Source organism: Lissotriton helveticus, chromosome 5_1 (genome assembly GCF_964261635.1).
Source record: "Lissotriton helveticus chromosome 5_1, aLisHel1.1, whole genome shotgun sequence".
NCBI lineage: Eukaryota > Metazoa > Chordata > Amphibia > Caudata > Salamandridae > Lissotriton > Lissotriton helveticus.
In genome coordinates this window covers 1,216,066,127-1,216,082,838 of record NC_136065.1, presented here as the reverse complement: position 1 = coordinate 1,216,082,838, position 16,712 = coordinate 1,216,066,127, and positions in this window count along the sequence as shown.

The following is a 16,712-nucleotide window of genomic DNA, read 5'->3' as shown; positions in this document are numbered from 1 at the left end:
TGCATGGACTGAGTCTGCCTGTGGGGTGTCTTCTTGGATTAATCACCATTGAGGCCATGGATGGGCTGGGATTGTGCTGAATTTTGTGTTTTTTTTTTGGGGGGGGGGCTGCTGTTGGGGCCTTTTGCCCAGGGGTAGTGAGTGGTGCATGGACTGAGTCAGCCTGTGGGGTCTCACTCTCTTTAATGTAAACATCCTGGATGGCATTGGATTGTGGTGATTTTTGTGTGTTTTTCGTTTTTTTTGGGGTGCTACTGTTGATTTGGACTGGCCATGTGGGTGGTGGTGGTGGCCATCTTGAGTGCTGGTAGAGGCAACATGTGCTTGGGGTGCAAGGGGCCATTTTGAAGAGAGGCAGTGTCTGAGGCCTGCACTTATTTTGCCTAGCTTTCATCCATTATGCCCAGGTTAGTGAGTGGTGCATGGGCCTAGTCTTTCTGTGGGGTGTCTCCTTGAATTTAAACATCATTGAGGCCATGGATGGGCTGGGATTGTGCTGAATTTTGTGTTTTTTGTCGTTTTTTTGGGGCTGCTGGTGGGGCCTTTTGCCCAGGGGTCGTGAGTGGTGCATGGGCCTAGTCTTTCTGTGGGGTGTCTTCTTGGATTAAAACACCATTGAGGCCATGGATGGGCTGGGATTGTGCTGAATTTTGTGGGTTTTTTTTTGGGGGGGGGGCTGCTGTTGGGGCCTTTTGCCCAGGGGTAGTGAGTGGTGCATGGACTGAGTCAGCCTGTGGGGTCTCACTCTCTTTAATGTAAACATCCTGGATGGCATTGGATTGTGGTGATTTTTGTGTGTTTTTCATTTTTTTTGGGGTGCTACTGTTGATTTGGACTGGCCATGTGGGTGGTGGCCATCTTGAGTGCTGGTAGAGGCAACATGTGCTTGGGGTGCAAGGGGCCATTTTGAAGAGAGGCAGTGTCTGAGGCCTGCACTTATTTTGCCTAGCTTTCATCCATTATGCCCAGGGGTAGTGAGTGGTGCATGGGCCTAGTCTTTCTGTGGGGTGTCTTCTTGAATTTAAACACCATTGAGGCCATGGATGGGCTGGGATTGTGCTGAATTTTGTGTTTTTTGTCGTTTTTTTGGGGCTGATAGTGGGGCCTTTTGCCCAGGGGTAGTGAGTGGTGCATGGGCCTAGTCTTTCTGTGGGGTGTCTTCTTGGATTTAAACACCATTGAGGCCATGGATGGGCTGGGATTGTGCTGAATGTTGTGGTTTTTGTCGATTTTTTTGGGGCTGCTGTTGGGGCCTTTTGCCCAGGGGTAGTGAGTGGTGCATGGACTGAGTCTGCCTGTGGGGTCTCACTCTCTTTAATGTAAACATCCTGGATGGCATTGGATTGTGGTGATTTTTGTGTGTTTTTCGTTTTTTTGGGGTGCTACTGTTGATTTGGACTGGCCATGTGGGTGGTGGTGGTGGCCATCTTGAGTGCTGGTAGAGGCAACATGTGCTTGGGGTGCAAGGGGCCATTTTGAAGAGAGGCAGTGTCTGAGGCCTGCACTTATTTTGCCTAGCTTTCATCCATTATGCCCAGGTTAGTGAGTGGTGCATGGGCCTAGTCTTTCTGTGGGGTGTCTTCTTGGATTAAAACACCATTGAGGCCATGGATGGGCTGGGATTGTGCTGAATTTTGAGGTTTTTTTTTTTTGGGGGGGGGGCTTCTGTTGGGGCCTTTTGCCCAGGGGTAGTGAGTGGTGCATGGGCTTATTCTTTCTGTGGGGTGTCTTCTTGGATTTAAACACCATTGAGGCCATGGATGGGCTGGGATTGTGCTGAATTTTGTGGTTTTTGTCGATTTTTTTGGGGCTGCTGTTGGGGCCTTTTGCCCAGGGGTAGTGAGTGGTGCATGGGCCTATTCTTTCTGTGGGGTGTCTTCTTGGATTTAAACACCATTGAGGCCATGGATGGGCTGGGATTGTGCTGAATTTTGTGTTTTTGGTTGTTTTTTTGGGGCTGCTGTTGGGGCCTTTTGCCCAGGGGTAGTGAGTGGTGCATGGACTGAGTCTGCCTGTGGGGTGTCTTCTTGGATTAAAACACCATTGAGGCCATGGATGGGCTGGGATTGTGCTGAATTTTGTGGGTTTTTTTGGGGGGAGGGGGGGGCTGCTGTTGGGGCCTTTTGCCCAGGGGTAGTGAGTGGTGCATGGACTGAGTCAGCCTGTGGGGTCTCACTCTCTTTAATGTAAACATCCTGGATGGCATTGGATTGTGGTGATTTTTGTGTGTTTTTCGTTTTTTTTGGGGTGCTACTGTTGATTTGGACTGGCCATGTGGGTGGTGGTGGTGGTCATCTTGAGTGCTGGTAGAGGGAACATGTGCTTGGGGTGCAGGGGGCCATTTTGAAGAGAGGCAGTGTCTAAGGCCTGCACTTATTTTGCCTAGCTTTCATCCATTATGCCCAGGGTTAGTGAGTGGTGCATGGGCCTTGTCTTTCTGTGGGGTGTCTTCTTGAATTTAAACACCATTGAGGCCATGGATGGGCTGGGATTGTGCTGAATTTTGTGTTTTTTGTCGTTTTTTTGGGGCTGCTGGTCGGGCCTTTTGCCCAGGGGTAGTGAGTTGTGCATGGGCCTAGTCTTTCTGTGGGGTGTCTTCTTGGATTAAAACACCATTGAGGCCATGGATGGGCTGGGATTGTGCTGAATTTTGTGGTTTTTGTCGATTTTTTTGGGGCTACTGTTGGGGCCTTTTGCCCAGGGGTAGTGAGTGGTGCATGGACTGAGTCTGCCTGTGGGGTCTCACTCTCTTTAATGTAAACATCCTGGATGGCATTGGATTGTGGTGATTTTTGTGTGTTTTTCGTTTTTTTTGGGGTCCTACTGTTGATTTGGACTGGCCATGTGGGTGGTGGTGGTGGCCATCTTGAGTGCTGGTAGAGGCAACATGTGCTTGGGGTGCAAGGGGCCATTTTGAAGAGAGGCAGTGTCTGAGGCCTGCACTTATTTTGCCTACCTTTCATCCATTATGCCCAGGGGTAGTGAGTGGTGCGTGGGCCTAGTCTTTCTGTGGGGTGTCTTCTTGGATTAAAACACCATTGAGGCCATGGATGGGCTGGGATTGTGCTGAATTTTGAGGGTTTTTTTTGGGGGGGGGGCTGCTGTTGGGGCCTTTTGCCCAGGGATAGTGAGTGGTGCAAGGACTGAGTCAGCCTGTGGGGTCTCACTCTCTTTAATGTAAACATCCTGGATGGCATTGGATTGTGGTGATTTTTGTGTGTTTTTCGTTTTTTTTGGGGTGCTACTGTTGATTTGGACTGGCCATGTGGGTGGTGGTGGTGGCCATCTTGAGTGCTGGTAGAGGCAACATGTGCTTGGGGTGCAAGGGGCCATTTTGAAGAGAGGCAGTGTCTGAGGCCTGCACTTATTTTGCCTAGCCTTCATCCATTATGCCCAGGGTTAGTGAGTGGTGCATGGGCCTAGTCTTTCTGTGGGGTGTCTTCTTGAATTTGAACACCATTGAGGCCATGGGTGGGGTGGGATTGTGCTGAATTTTGTGTTTTTTGTCGTTTTTTTGGGGCTGCTGGTGGGGCCTTTTGCCCAGGGGTAGTGAGTGGTGCATGGGCCTAGACTTTCTGTGGGGTGTCTTCTTGGATTTAAACACCATTGAGGCCATGGATGGGCTGGGATTGTGCAGAATTTTGTGGTTTTTGTCGATTTTTTTGGGGCTGCTGTTGGGGCCTTTTGCCCAGGGGTAGTGAGTTGTGCATGGGCCTAGTCTTTCTGTGGGGTGTCTTCTTGGATTTAAACACCATTGAGGCTATGGATGGGCTGGGATTGTGCTGAATTTTGTGTTTTTTGTCGTTTTTTTGGGGCTGCTGTTGGGGCCTTTTGCCCAGGGGTAGTGAGTGGTGCATGGACTGAGTCTGCCTGTGGGGTCTCACTCTCTTTAATGTAAACATCCTGGATGGCATTGGATTGTGGTGATTTTTGTGTGTTTTTCGTTTTTTTTGGGGTGCTACTGTTGATTTGGACTGGCCATGTGGGTGGTGGTGGTGGCCATCTTGAGTGCTGGTAGAGGCAACATGTGCTTGGGGTGCAAGGGGCCATTTTTAAGAGAGGCAGTGTCTGAGGCCTGCACTTATTTTGCCTAGCTTTCATCCATTATGCCCAGGGGTAGTGAGTGGTGCATGGGCCTAGTCTTTCTGTGGGGTGTCTTCTTGGATTAAAACACCATTGAGGCCATGGATGGGCTGGGATTGTGCTGAATTTTGAGTTTTTTATTTTTTTGGGGGGGCTGCTGTTGGGGCCTTTTGCCCAGGGATAGTGAGCAGTGCATGGACTGAGTCAGCCTGTGGGGTCTCACTCTCTTTAATGTAAACATCCTGGATGGCATTGGATTGTGGTGATTTTTGTGTGTTTTTCGTTTTTTTTGGGGTGCTACTGTTGATTTGGACTGGCCATGTGGGTGGTGGCGGTGGCCATCTTGAGTGCTGGTAGAGGCAACATGTGCTTGGGGTGCAAGGGGCCATTTTGAAGAGAGGCAGTGTCTGAGGCCTTCACTTATTTTGCCTAGCTTTCATCCATTATGCCCAGGGTTAGTGAGTGGTGCATGGGCCTAGTCTTTCTGTGGGTTGTCTTCTTGAATTTAAACACCATTGAGGCCATGGATGGGCTGGGATTGTGCTGAATTTTGTGTTTTTTGTCGTTTTTTTGGGGCTGCTGGTCCGGCCTTTTGCCCAGGGGTAGTGAGTTGTGCATGGGCCTAGTCTTTCTGTGGGGTGTCTTCTTGGATTAAAACACCATTGAGGCCATGGATGGGCTGGGATTGTGCTGAATTTTGTGGGTTTTTTTTGGGGGGGGGCTGCTGTTGGGGCCTTTTGCCCAGGGGTAGTGAGTGGTGCATGGACTGAGTCAGCCTGTGGGGTCTCACTCTCTATAATGTAAACATCCTGGATGGCATTGGATTGTGGTGATTTTTGTGTGTTTTTCGTTTTTTTTGGGGTGCTACTGTTGATTTGGACTGGCCATGTGGGTGGTGGTGGTGGCCATCTTGAGTGCTGGTAGAGGCAACATGTGCTTGGGGTGCAAAGGGCCATGTTGAAGAGAGGCAGTGTCTAAGGCCTGCACTTATTTTGCCTAGCTTTCATCCATTATGCCCAGGGTTAGTGAGTGGTGCATGGGCCTAGTCTTTCTGTGGGGTGTCTTCTTGAATTTAAACACCATTGAGGCCATGGATGGGCTGGGATTGTGCTGAATTTTGTGTTTTTTGTCGTTTTTTTGGGGCTGCTGGTCGGGCCTTTTGCCCAGGGGTAGTGAGTTGTGCATGGGCCTAGTCTTTCTGTGGGGTGTCTTCTTGGATTTAAACACCATTGAGGCCATGGATGGGCTGGGATTGTGCTGAATTTTATGGTTTTTGTCGATTTTTTTGGGGCTGCTGTTGGGGCCTTTTGCCCAGGGGTAGTGAGTGGTGCATGGACTGAGTCTGCCTGTGGGGTCTCACTCTCTTTAATGTAAACATCCTGGATGGCATTGGATTGTGGTGATTTTTGTGTGTTTTTCGGTTTTTTTGGGGTGCTACTGTTGATTTGGACTGGCCATGTGGGTGGTGGTGGTGGCCATCTTGAGTGCTGGTAGAGGCAACATGTGCTTGGGGTGCAAGGGGCCATTTTGAAGAGAGGCAGTGTCTGAGGCCTGCACTTATTTTGCCTAGCTTTCATCCATTATGCCCAGGGGTAGTGAGTGGTGCATGGGCCTAGTCTTTCTGTGGGGTGTCTTCTTGGATTAAAACACCATTGAGGCCATGGATGGGCTGGGATTGTGCTGAATTTTGAGGTTTTTTTTTTTGGGGGGGGGCTGCTGTTGGGGCCTTTTGCCCAGGGATAGTGAGCAGTGCATGGACTGAGTCAGCCTGTGGGGTCTCACTCTCTTTAATGTAAACATCCTGGATGGCATTGGATTGTGGTGATTTTTGTGTGTTTTTCGTTTTTTTTGGGGTGCTACTGTTGATTTGGACTGGCCATGTGGGTGGTGGCGGTGGCCATCTTGAGTGCTGGTAGAGGCAACATGTGCTTGGGGTGCAAGGGGCCATTTTGAAGAGAGGCAGTGTCTGAGGCCTTCACTTATTTTGCCTAGCTTTCATCCATCATGCCCAGGGTTAGTGAGTGGTGCATGGGCCTAGTCTTTCTGTGGGTTGTCTTCTTGAATTTAAACACCATTGAGGCCATGGATGGGCTGGGATTGTGCTGAATTTTGTGTTTTTTTGTCGTTTTTTGGGGGCTGCTGGTGGGGCCTTTTGCCCAGGGGTAGTGAGTGGTGCATGGGCCTAGTCTTTCTGTGGGGTGTCTTCTTGGATTTAAACACCATTGAGGCCATGGATGGGCTGGGATTGTGCTGAATTTTGTGGTTTTTGTCGATTTTTTTGGGGCTGCTGTTGGGGCCTTTTGCCCAGGGGTAGTGAGTGGTGCATGGGCCTAGTCTTTCTGTGGGGTGTCTTCTTGGATTTAAACACCATTGAGGCCATGGATGGGCTGGGATTGTGCTGAATTTTGTGGTTTTTGTCGATTTTTTTGGGGCTGCTGTTGGGGCCTTTTGCCCAGGGGTAGTGAGTGGTGCATGGACTGAGTCTGCCTGTGGGGTCTCACTCTCTTTAATGTAAACATCCTGGATGGCATTGGATTGTGGTGATTTTTGTGTGTTTTTCGGTTTTTTTGGGGTGCTACTGTTGATTTGGACTGGCTATGTGGGTGGTGGTGGTGGTGGCCATCTTGAGTGCTGGTAGAGGCAACATGTGCTTGGGGTGCAAGGGGCCATTTTGAAGAGAGGCAGTGTCTGAGGCCTGCACTTTTTTTGCCTAGCTTTCATCCATTATGCCCAGGGTTAGTGAGTGGTGCATGGGCCTAGTCTTTCTGTGGGGTGTCTTCTTGGATTTAAACACCATTGAGGCCATGGATGGGCTGGGATTGTGCTGAATTTTGTGGTTTTTGTCGATTTTTTTGGGGCTGCTGTTGGGGCCTTTTGCCCAGGGGTAGTGAGTGGTGCATGGACTGAGTCTGCCTGTGGGGTCTCACTCTCTTTAATGTAAACAACCTGGATGGGCTGGGATTGTGCTGATTTTTGTGTGTTTTTTCGACTTTTTGGGGTGTATAACTGATGTTCCTCTGTCTCCCATTGCTTGTAGGTGCACAAGAGAACCATCAGTGCCAGGAAGAAGTCCTGCTGCGGTGTGTGCGGCACAGCGTCACGTGTGGCCACAGACAACTCTGCAACTTGTGCAACTGCTGCCTGCTGTTCAGAGTGACATCTGAAGAAGATGGCCCCAAAAAAAGTTGCCCGTAGCTCCTCTAGCAAGAAAGTTACCAGTAAGGAGCAGAAGAAGCAAGTGGCGTCACTTACCAAGGAGACTGGTGTGATGACGACCGCCACATTATTTTGGAAAAAAAAGTACGCCTGCTGCAGCAGCGGGGTCTGCTGGGGACCAAGCTGGGAGCAGCACCTCCGCTCCATTGGGCTCAGTGCCACCACCACCACGCCAACTTAGGTCCAAGTCCTTGAGTGCTGCAGAGGCAGCCAGTATAGTTGTTCAATCACCATCGACCAGTGATGTTGGCTCATCGCAAGAAAGTAGCAGCAATGTCCCTCAATCAACACAGGTTGTTGTAACTCATCTGACGAGTGTTGAACAACCACAACCGCAACAACAATCACATGTGCAAGTACAAGCCCAAGTACATGTGGAAGGAGAGGCGGCGCAAGGAGAGGAGCAAGCAGAGGTGCATGGAGGGGCACAACAAGTGGCCACAATAGTTGTTCCTCCAGAAGTAGGGGCACATCTGGAAATCGACAATCAAGCCGAGGTATCATTCGAGGAAGCCACTCCTCCTGATGATCATTCATTGTCTTCCACATCCCGAGCAAGGAAAAGATCAAGGGTGTTGGTGTCTACATCTTCTTCAAGCCCACCTCCTTCTGATGATCTGGATCTTACTTGGGAACCAGCACCACTGCCGTCTGAGAGTGAGGTTGAGGAGGCACACCATGATCTGACAAAGGTAGCTAAGCGTAAAAGGAAGGTCGTCGAAACTCTCAAAGTTATGGAGTGTGATGACGCTCAACAAGAAGTGGCGTATACTCCTGCTGCTGAAGACTCTCACGACGACGACGCAGTCATCATCACTAACGTCACTGAAGCCCCAGCGGGCATGCAGCAAACAGACATTTTGACCCTAGCCCGACAGGCTGCTGAGCGTGATGATGAAGTCGACGAGGAGGCAATGGGAACACCAGAATCATTGATGTTAACTAGTACACCACAACCTACCGCTTCCATATTTCTTACTCGCCAGAAGGGACCTCCATCCACCTCGACCTCAATTAGTGGTGGTGAAAGTGCACAACGTAGTAAAGTTCAGCAATACACATCCTCCACTTCATCTGGCATTAGCAGCACGACCACCACCAGTATCGCCTCCTCCGGCCCCCACAGACATTTCAAGTCCGCAGTTTGGGACTTCTTTACTGTTTGCCCAAAAAGTGAAAACATAGCCATTTGTAGCATTTGTAAGCTTGCAGTTAGTCGTGGTAAGCTTGGTACCAACTATGGGACTGGAGGCCAGAGAGGTCATCTTAAGAGACAGCACACTGTCCAATGGTTGGCGCACCTAAAGGCGATCAAGGAAGCCCGAATTGCAAGTCGAGAAAACGTTGATGTTCCATCTGATGATGACGAGGAGGAAGAAGTGTCACACACTTCACTTACACCCAGTACCCCTGGGAGCCACACTAAGAGTGTGGGACAGACTAGTGAGACACCAATGCGAAAAAGTTCATCAGCGAGCGTAACTGGGTCGAAGAAGTCATCATCATCATCCCGTAAAATGGTCCAGGGCAACATTAAAACAATGTTGTTTTCAGACGCGCCATATGACCGCAACCACCCAATGGTGCGTCTGTATAACACTAAGCTGGCTAAAATGCTAGCGCTGGATCTTCTCCCTTTTTCTTTTGTAGAAGGGGTTGGTTTTCTCGAATTAGTGGCAGCGCTCTGCCCTAAATGGAAGGTTCCTAGCCGGTACTATTTTGCCCGAGTTGCGGTTCCAGCACTACATGAAGATGTGCTGGAGGTGATTGGGGCAGCTTTGCAGAAGAGTGCTGTTCACACTATACATCTCACAACAGACATGTGGACCAGTGGCGCAGGCACTGATTACATGTGCATCACTGCACACTGGGTCTCTTTTTCAGGGGTTAAAGCAAAGCTAAACGCAGGTGCTGACCTGGACCAAGTTTTTAAAGCTGCGAGGAAACATGCAACACTAGCCATGTTTGGCTTGGAGAAACGTCATACAGCACAAAACATTTTGAATGAGTTCAACACAAAGGTCTTTCACTGGCTGTCTCCAAAAAACGCGGCATTGGTTATGTTTCCACGGATAATGGCGCCAATGTAGTTAAGGCCATGGAACTGGGTGACTATTTCAGAGTGCCGTGTTTGGCGCACTGTATAAACCTGGTTGTTAAAAAATTCTTGGATAAAGAAAGTCCAGCATGCCAGTTAGTGGTCACCTGCCGAAAAATGTGCAACCATTTCAGCCATTCTTTTAAGGCCCGGAAGCATCTGAGGAGCCTGCTACATGAACGTCGAATGGCAGTGAAAGCACTCATCCAGGAGGTGCCAACACGTTGGAACTCAACCTTCTACATGCTTGAGCGTCTGTATGAGCAGTTTACGGTACTCGATCAGTATTTCTTAACAATGGGTACAGCTGTGAAGGAGGACCTGAGGTTAAATGCGGCGCAATGGGAGCTAGTTAAAAGCCTGACAGACATGCTTCGTCCTTGTGAGTTCTTCACGCGTGCAGTCAGCAGGGAGGACTGTAATTTGGGAAAAGCTATCCCATTTTTGCGCATGCTGGAGCACAAACTGAAGGCAGTGTCTTCAAAGTTTCAAAACGATGAAGAAAAGCAAGAAGCTTTTGTTTTGGCAGAGAAATTATTAGAGCGTCTACGTGGCGATGAACGTCTTCAAAAGATCCACTCAGAACAGCATTACATTTGTGCTACTATTCTGCATCCACGCTACAAAAAGGCGCTGGCAGGCTCTGCATTATTTCCTTTTAGTGATGAAGATGCTACAAAGTACAAACGTTGGGTAGCCTGGTCAGCCATCAGGTTTGAAAGAGAATGGAAGCAAATTGAAGGAAAAGGCAGTACATCAGCATCAGCAGGTCATCCCCAGTCAGAAGACTCCACTTCTGCACCTGTGGCTGTGGCAGAAGTGACCTCTCAGCCGTTAAAGACACCGGCAACCGCATCATCTGCACCAGACACAACAGAAATATCGGGTGATGAAGAGGATTGGCTAGCTGAGATTGGTTATGGTTCTGAAAAGGTCCGAGCGAAAATTCAGCAAAGTGGAGGAAACGTGGAGAACTTTGAGTCGATGGTGCAGGACTATCTGAATGACTCAACAGAGGTCTATGTTAATGCTGACCCATTGGCGTATTGGCATGGGAAAAAAGAATTGTGGCCAGAGATCTCCCGCCTGGCTATACATTACTTGTCTTGCCCACTTGCAAGTGTGTCTTCTGAACGTGATTTCAGTGCTGCTGGTGGCATTGTTACTTGCAAACGGACCCGCCTCTCGCCCAAAAATGTGGAGATATTGACAATGATCAAGATGAATGAGCACGACGCAAGAAGACGAGGAGGACAGCAACTTAGATGAGGGAATTTCTTCTGTGTTAGGTGACACTGACCTACTCCTGCCTGATGATTTCGCAGAGTATGAGGACGAACTATTCTTCCCTGACACCGAGGCCTGAAAATGAGCCAATGAATTCAGACATTTTCTTTTTCATACTTATTGACTTTTATTCCTGTGTTTCTGTCTTTCTTTGTTTTGCAAAAGTTAATATAATTAAAACTTTAATCACCTGTACTTTTGCTTTTTGGCTGTTTGGGGGTCTTCTACTTGTTTTCGCCTGGGTTGACGGCTCTGGGGCCATTGCTGGGAAGGTCTAATACCGGATAAAACTGGTTTAAACAACATCCATGAGGAAAAAAGGTTTAGCCTTTTCTGACTTTTCGCTCAATGTAGCGTTTTCAGGGGCCTGTTTGGGGGGCTTCCTAGTGTTTGTGGGTGGGTTTCGGGGTCTGGGAGCACTACTGGGTATGGATAGTTTAGATAGCAAGAGGTTTGAAGGAATTCCATGGAGGCGGAGGGGAGTTAGGGCCTAGCTGCAGCGCGCGCGCTGAGTGATTTTGGAAATTTTCACAAAAGTGACTAAGTCCACATTTTTGTACTTTTGCTTTTTGGCTGTTTGGGGGTCTTCTACTTGTTTTCGCCTGGGTTGACGGCTCTGGGGCCATTTCTGGGAAGGTCTAATACCGGATAAAACTGGTTTAAACAACATCCATGAGGAAAAAAGGTTTTGCCTTTTCTGACTTTTCGCTCAATGTAGCTTTTTCAGGGGCCTGTTTGGGGGGCTTCCTTGTGTTTGTGGGTGGGTTTCGGGGTCTGGGACCACTACTGGGTATGGATAGCTTAGATAGCAAGAGGTTTGAAGGAAATCCATGGAGGCGGAGGGGAGTTAGGGCCTAGCTGCAGAGCGCGCGCTGAGTGATTTTAGAAATTTTCACAAAAGTGACTAAGTCCACATTTTTGTGCTTTTGCTTTTTGGCTGTTTGGGGGTCTTCTACTTGTTTTCGCCTGGGTTGACGGCTCTGGGGCCATTGCTGGGAAGGTCTAATACCGGATAAAACTGGTTTAAACAACATCCATGAGGAAAAAGGTTTTGGCACTTTTTGTAACTTAGGGTTCGTTAGGGTTAGCCCTAGCAGCAGGATTGCCTGTGTTTGGGTGTTCTTGATTTTTGCAACTGAGTTCTGGGGTTTTAGAGCACTCGTGGGAATGTGTAATTTTTGTTGCAAGCGATTTGAAGAAAATCCATGGTGGGAAAGGGGGGATCACTTACTCGGTTAGAGGCACTTACTGTTGAAAATATTTAGCCATTTACACTTAAAGGAAGAAAATGACACAGACTTAAGTTTCAGTAAAACTAACTTACTGTTAAACCACCACCCACCAGACTCTAAACAAGTAGTATGGTGGGAAAGGGGGGATTTGGCATAGTTAAAGAAAGCCTTTCCCACTATTCTTAACTTAGGGCTCGTTAGGGTTAGCAGTATTTCTATTGCATGTGTTTGGGTGGGGGGGGCTTTCGAGTCTTGGAGCGATGCTGGCTATGGATACTTTTGCTTGCTTGCAAGTGGTTTGGAAATACAATCCACGGTGGGTAAGGGGGTATTTGGGCCTACTTTTACTTTCAAAGTACGTTTTGTCACCAGTTTTCTGCTAGGCCTCTTTTTTTTAGATCTGATTGGGGGTCTTCTACATTTTTGCGACTGGCTTTAGTAAGGGTCTGGGTGGGAGGCGGGAGCACTGCTGGGAAGGTCTAATTTTGTTCTAAAACACAGTTTACAGTACACCTAGCTTGAGGGGAAGGATCCGCTAAATTAATTTGCCCATACTTATTTATCCTTCAAAAGGTGACTCAGACAGAGTACGCACTTTAAAAAATAATGTACTGTCTATTTGGAAAATCAAAGTGTGACTTTTTGCACTACACAGCGTACACACCTTGTATTTATTTATCAGTGGTGTTGTAATAGCACTTCCTATTTTTCGGTCAATAATTACAGGCCGGGTTTCAGTCTGTGCAATGGGGAAAAAAGGATGGAGTCAGGCTTCACATTAGCGAGCCGCAATTCAGCATCCGCCAGGCAAGCAGTGGACAGGGTGTCTTCTGGTCACCAACATTGATGGACGAAGCGTCAGCTGGAATGGAGGAGTGCCGCTAATAAGAGGAATTGTTTGCTGCATGCAACTTACTTACCAAATTCAACAGGACAACTACAACAACATACAGATACAGTATCCATTGTTTTCTTCTATGAGTGTGACTCCATTTCTTGGATCTCTCTCCGCTTCTAAATTGATCCCTACAGCCATTCTATAGGTTTTACTTCGGCTAATTTTTAAACCTAATTTAATGTAAGAATAAGAAGTGTTTCTCTGAGTGCAGAGATAGGCAAGTGAAAACGCTGCAGCCCTGTACTGTCGCATTCTAGTACTACTTACTTTTCAGTAACAATGCATGCAGTAGGGCATGCACATCCTTTATGTCACTTAAAAAGATTTATGGTTAGCTTTGTACCCAAAGATTTCTTTATCTTGAATTATTGTTTGTCCATGCTGTGCTTTTTTTTTTCTCTCAACAAAACCTACCCAAAAAGAAACCCCCATTCCCATCCATTTTCCAAACCCTAACCCTCTTCCCCCGGGCTGTGTGGTTTTGCTTGATGTGTGACTAAATGACATCAATAATTCCACACACTTGCTGGGGAGGATAAGGTCATAGCAACAGGCTGGTGAAGGAATCCGGGGATATATTCTAGACTTACTCAGCTTCAGTACTATTTCTTGTAGTAGTAGCCAATGTCAAAGAAATTCAACGCAAGTACTAGTTATACTTTCAATACTTTAACATTTGTTAGGCTCTGTGTGGCACTGTTCTAGTGTACTGTCACCTGCTATATTCTCTACAGTAAGGACAAACCAGGTTTCATTTTCTTTTTTTCCATAGGCATGCAACTGCCACTGTGTCACACCACTAGTACCACCGCAATGAGGACATTTCATCCGCCCAGGATTGCCAACCTTAATCGCCATTTCCCATGGAGCCAGCCCTGGGCCTAGCCCTACTTTCAAACACAAATTACAGGTAAAATAAGCGTTTGGTGGGAGGTAGTATAATGGAGTATTAGGAATAGACAAGAGATTGATGGTAGTACTACTAAAGTCCTAGGACTCTTCAGGAAAACAAACTTACTGTTAAACCCCCACCCACCAGACTCAAAAGCAGTAAAAAATAGGTATGGTCAGATAAAGTTTCAAAAAGTATATTTTTGTAGCCCTAACAAAATAATCTCCCTCAAGACCCTCCCTAACCCCAACGATTGTCTTTCAAAAGTCCCAAAAAGAACCCAACTCCCAAATCCCACCCCCCAAAAGTCTCTAAAAAAGGGGCAAGGGACACTACGGCAGGATGCTGTTCACTGTAGCGGCCAGGGCATCATACTCCTTGCAGAGGGTGGCATGGTCGAAGCGGAGGCCCTCCACCAAGTTCTTATAGCTTAAGACCTCCTGCTCCAGGTAGGACACTCTGAGGGATAAGCGGCGCTGGCGTGCCTTGCAACTCCTGTGGGGGGCAGCTGCTGTCTTTGCTGCTCGGCGGTTGGCTTTGGTAGCCCGGCTCCGTACTGCTGGAGCACTGCGCTGGCTGGCAGCCCGTGGGTACACGGAGGAGGATGCAGCTGTCCCAGTGGATGTTGTTGTTGTACCGGTAGACTGCGTCTCCTCCTCCTCCAGGGCCACCAGCCGCCGATATTCGGCGACAGTGGCATCCAGCCTCCGTTGCCGGGCCATTTGAGCCAGCTCCCTCCTTGATGGTCTTCTGGTTGATTTGGAAGGAGCAACTATATGAAGAAAGAAAGACATAGTCTGTAACCAATGCTCCTTAAGATTAACACAAAATGAATGAGCAGAAAGTTGTGTCACAGTACAAGTAGCAAATTGAAAGCACAGTACATAACTATTGAGGACAGTATCTATCTAACCTCCCACTTCTTCATCCTTGCTCTAACATTAGTGGGAGTTTAAGGAACAAATTCTACGAGCACTATGGACTTCCATTACAGTCGACTATGACAGTACACCAGTCTTATTCTTCTTCTTCTCTCTTGTTTAGGAAAATTGGTACGTTATCTTATGCAAGCCGGCATGTTATGTTATGTTATGTTATGTTACTTTAATTCTTTTATAGCGCACGGCAACTCCAGAGGAGCATCCCGGCGCTTTGGCAAAGAAAGGAACAGCATAAAAAGCAACCACACAACAGAAAAGAGAAGGAATAAAGGGACTATTACCTAAAAAGCCATGTCTTCAGGTCCTTTCTAAAAGTAAGAAGACAAGGGGCCGATCTCAGGGACAATGGTAATTCGTTCCATGCCTTGGGTGTCAGATAGCGAAAAGATCGACCTCCCAGACGTGCACGGCGAATTACAGGGACAGTCAGCAAAGACAGACCCGATGACCTGAGAGTCCTGCTTGGCACATACCTGGAGAAACATTTCCCAAGATATTTGGGGCCAATACCATGTAGGGCCTTAAAGGCCACAGTCAGGCATTTAAAAAGGACTCGCTTGGAGATAGGTAGCCAATGAAGGGTGTTCAGTAAGGCAGTGGCACCAGCTCTCCTCGGGAGTCCAAAGATGGCACGGGCTGCCGAATTTTGGACCACTTGCAAACGGGTCATAAGATATTTCGGTAGACCCACAAAGAGAGCGTTTGCGTAGTCCAGTCGCGACCCGATTAGTGCCTGAACAACTGTCTTCCTGTGGTTGAGTGATAGTAGGGGAAGAAATTTCCTCAACATCCGTAGGATGCCGAAGCATTTCCCAACAGTGGACGAGATGTGAGGTCCAAAGGATAAGTCACAATCTACTATCACCCCCAAATTCTTGGCCTTAACAGCGACTTTGTCAGGAGGAAACATATCCTGTGGCCACCAGGATTTCCAGTCAAGTTCCGGTGCGCAACCGAAAAAGAGCAACTCTGACTTGTCAGAGTTGCATTTTAAGCCATGACCTCTAAACCACTCAAACACCGCACCAAGGCAATCCCTGATCTTTGTGCCGTCAAATGACCCAGCCCTGTCACAAGTGAACAGGAGTTGGGTGTCATCGGCATAAGACACGATCTGGGCGCCGAAAGATTCCGCGACTTCCGCCAGAGGGGCCATAAAGATGTTAAACAGCATAGGGCTGAGAATGGAACCCTGCGGGACTCCCACCTCTAGCGGAGCCATATCAGCGGAAAAAGGAGGCGCCCAGATCGTTTGTCGGCGGTCGGCCAGAAATGATTTTAGCCAGTTCCACACCGTTCCACGAAGGCCACACTCCCAGAGTCTTACAAGGAGGGCATCATGGGGAACGGTGTCGAAAGCCGCCGACAAGTCAAGCATGACTAACACGGCCTTTCCCCCCAGGTCGAGTACCTCCCTGATGGCATCCGTGACCTCCAGCAGAGCCGACTCCGTGCTAAAATTAGCACGGAAGCCGGACTGCGAGGTGTGCAGCAGGTCGTTTCCTTCGATGAAGCTGGAAATTATCCTGTGCACATAACGCTCGGCCACTTTTGCCAGAGCAGGGAGCAGGGAGATTGGCCTGTAGTTAGCATGTATCAGGGGGTCCAAGGTGGGTTTTTTGAGCAGCGGTAGAATCATGGCTCGCTTCCAGGCCTGAGGCACCTCCCCTGTCGACAAAGATGTATTCAGCAGGGGGTTCACCAAGATGTTAATGGCGGAAGCCACTTTCCCCAAGCATTTAGCCGGACATGGATCTAATGGAGAGCCGGATTTCAGGCTGGACAAAAGCTCCAGAGATGTACTAAGATCCATAGAAGGGAATACAGAGAGGAAAGGGCCGTGGTCTTCCACAGAACATGGTAGCGTTAGATGGCTCAGATCAGATTGCGCACTAGAGAGAGAGGCCTGGATGGCTGTGATCTTATTGACAAAGAAGGTGGCAAGTTGTTGTATCCACACATCAGTATGAGTGTGGTTGGGGGTGCAGACCACAGGAGAAATAAAATCCTGGACCACTTTGAAAATTTCTTTGCAGACATTGTCAGCCTCATCAATACGATGTTC